This window comes from Trichechus manatus, unplaced genomic scaffold (genome assembly GCF_000243295.1).
Source record: "Trichechus manatus latirostris isolate Lorelei unplaced genomic scaffold, TriManLat1.0 scaffold00141, whole genome shotgun sequence".
NCBI lineage: Eukaryota > Metazoa > Chordata > Mammalia > Sirenia > Trichechidae > Trichechus > Trichechus manatus.
Genome location: NW_004444077.1, coordinates 4,109,162 through 4,112,819, shown reverse-complemented (window position 1 = coordinate 4,112,819; position 3,658 = coordinate 4,109,162).

Sequence of the window (3,658 nt, the reverse complement as noted above, 5' to 3'; positions counted from 1 at the left end):
CCCCTATTACTAGCTTTCCTGTCCCCTCCTGCCTTCTAGTCCTTGTCCCTGGGCTGTTGTGCCCCATTAGTCTCACTTTGTTTTATGGGATTGTCTAATCTTTGCCTGAACGGTGAACCTCAGGAGTAACTTCATTACTGAGCTAAAAGGGTGTCTGGGGGCCATACTCTTGGGGTTTCTCCAGTCTTTGTCAGGCCAGTAAGTCTGGTCTTTTTTTGTGAGTTAGAATTTTGTTCTCCATTTTTCTCCAGCTCTATTGTGACCCCTGTCAGAGTAGTCAGTGGTGGTAGTCGGGCACTATCTAGTTGTACTGGACTCAGTTCTGGTAGAGGCCATGATAGTTATGGTCCATTAGTCCTTTGGACTAATCTTTCCCTTGTATCTTGTTTTCTTCATTCTCCCTTGCTCCCGAAGGGGTGAGACCAGTGGAGTATCTCAGATGGCTGCTCAAAGGCTTTTAAGACCCCAGATGCTACTCGCCAAGGTAGAATGTAGAACATTTTCTTTATAAACTATGTTATGCCAATTGAGCTAGATGTTCCCCTAAAGCATGGTCGCCACAAGGGCTATAAATCTTTTATGGAAGCAGGCTGCCACATCTTCCTCCCATGGGGCAGCTAGTGGGTCCAAACTGCCGACCTTGTGGTTGGCAGCTGAGCAATTAACCAATGCACCTCCAGGGCTCCTTGATAACTGATATGCCCACAGGTAAATGGAAATACTTTTAGATGACAAGAACTCTAACCAAATAGTGCTGAGCCTTATTCTATAAAAGCTGGATCAATTAAAGCCAATCAAATGGCAGGAACAAAGAAATTGTAGTGTGGAAGTTACTTGCCCAACTCTGTACTGGTGGCCAAATCATAGTATGATCCTTTATAGTTATTCACATGCTTTAATGTAGGATATTTACAAGTTTTTCTACTTGGTCTTTACAACTTACTTTTAAAAAATTTGATCTTTACAACTGCTCTATAAGATAGGATGGGTATTAATATTCTTGGCACATCGAGTACCCAATAAATGCTGGGTGTTATTTTGCCCATTTTACAGATACAGGAAGTGAGCCTCAGAAAGGTTAACTGTTGGTCAAGTAGATGTTCAAACTCACATCTTTTGACTGCAAGTGCAAAACTCTTCACCACCCTACCCCAGCCTTCCAGCTACTTCGTACCTTTGTGGGTTGTAAACTCTCTCCCTTTGCTTTTCCTTTTCACCTAGCCATCCCTATCTTTTTTTTTTTACCTCCCCCCCCCTTTTTTTAATAGACTTTATTTTTAGAGCAGTTTTAGGTTTGCAGAAAAATTGTACAGTAAGTACAGAGAGTTCCCAAACTCCCTACCCCTGCACATTGTTTCTCCTATTAACATCCTGCATTCCTGTGGTTCATTTGTTTTAACAGATGAATCAATATCTATACATTATTATCAGCTAAAGTCCACAGTTCTTATTAGGGTTCATTCTTTATGTTGTATAGTCCTACGGACTTCCCTGTCTTTTTAAGCATGTAATTCACAGTCTACACACTTATGGCTTAATAAATATTACTAATATTAATGAAATATTAGATTAGCAATGTGCTGAAAAAGATTGAAAAGATGCAACAAGACCAATTAATTTCCCCATTAATTCTTCTCATATCTCTCTTTAAATAAATGTCTCAACTCCCCTCTTCCTCTACCCACACACATTAAAAAATATACATTTACAGCTTTTAAAAGTTTTCCTCAGCCCATCTTTCCTCTCCTGCTGGGCACACTTATCTCACTCATGATCAAAGCATTAAATTATCCTATTGAGACACTGTTACTCTTGTTAAGCTCCTGTGGTGTTTATGCCAGAGAGAGAGGGCAGTTGGCATCAGATGGTCAGGTGGAAGTTCTTCAATTACTTCTGTTCTTGCAGAGATCCCATTTTTCTGGATTTTATACATGAGAATTCTTGAGGGCTTCCCCTCCCCCTATTTTAATGTCAGTCTCTCATATTGGATGTGGATAAAAATTAAAGTGAATTCAGCAGTGAAAATGTTACCATCAGAGAAACTTCAACTGCTCCAATCCTAACTGGCTTCAGTTGCATTTTGAAGAGGGACCAGGTCACATTATTGTCATTACTGACTATGACTATAAATGCTCATTCCCGGTGTGTTAACAATAATAGAATCTAAACATACATGCCTCTCCCTAAGTTTATAATGTACAAAAGGACTTAACATAATTAAAAATTAAACCCAAAACACCAATAAATACATTTAATTTTTTTTTCCTTCTTGGACGTACAGCTAGAATGCTCCTTAGAAGTGAAGATGGTGAGACTTTGTCTCACGTACTTTGGACATGGGATCAGGAGGGACCAGTCCCTGGAGAAGGACATCATGCTTGGTAAAGTAGAGGGTCAGCAAAAAAGAGGAAGACCCTCAACGAGATAGACTAACACAATGGCTACAACAATGGGCTCAAACATAGCAACAATTGTGAGGATGGCACAGGACTGGACAGTGTTTCATTCTGTTGTACTTAGGGTTACTATGAGTCAGAACCAACTTGACAGCACCTGACAACAACAACAAAGTCTAAAATGAATGTAGTAAAATGAAAGCCAAAAAAGATAACACTTACTGAACACTATATGTCAAGTATTGTCTTAATTGCTTTACCTTACAACAAAGTTTTGAGTACAGTAATGCACCACATAACATCTGTTTAGGCAACATCTGACCGCATATATGTCTGTGGTCCCATAATGTTATACAGGCAGACCCCGGATTACGAATGAGTTCTGTTCCTAACTGTCTTTATGTTGAATTTGTATGTTAAGTCGGAAGAGTTAGGTACGGTTCATATCTAACATCAGTTAGATTTTAAAATTAAAAAAAACACTTTCAGATACAATAAAACATCTTTAACATAATAATACAGCAATAATATTTTGATGCACATCGCAAAGTAGCACCTGTTTGTTATTATGAACCATTGAATGTTCCTCAAATTTTTAATATAATAGGCTTTAAGGGTGTTTGTTCATAACTACGGGTTTCACGTAAGTTGGACATTCATAATCCAGGAACTGTTTGTATATAATATGGTGTTCACACAACATCCAAATCACATAACATCCTATGTCACAGAACATATAGTGGACATTAAGCAACACATGACTGTACTTTTACTACGTCCTTTTTAAAGATGAGGAAATGACATTTAGGGAGGTTCAGTAACTAGCTCCAAGTCACAGAGTGGGTAAGCCAGAGATTTAAATACAGGTAGTTGGACTCTAGGTCCAAGCTCTTAACCACTATTCTATACTATGCAGATGGTGTTTGTCTATGAGATTTTAAGTGTAAATCTACAACCTCTTTCAGTTAGCAAATAATAGAAACTCACTCAAAGCAGTTTATGCAAAAAAAAAAAAAGAGGGGCTCTAAGGGCTCCTGTCAATAAGGTACAGAGTGGACAGGGGTGATGCTGACCTCAGGGATGGCTAGATTCAGAGACATGAACACTGTCAGGATTCGCTTTATACTCCTCGCTGTATGTCAGACCAGTTTATAGGGGACTGTTTTAGTCATGTAATGCTGCTATAACAGAAATACCACAAGTGGATGGCTTTAACAAAGAGAAATTTATTCTACAAGTCCAAATTCAGGGCGTCAGCTCCA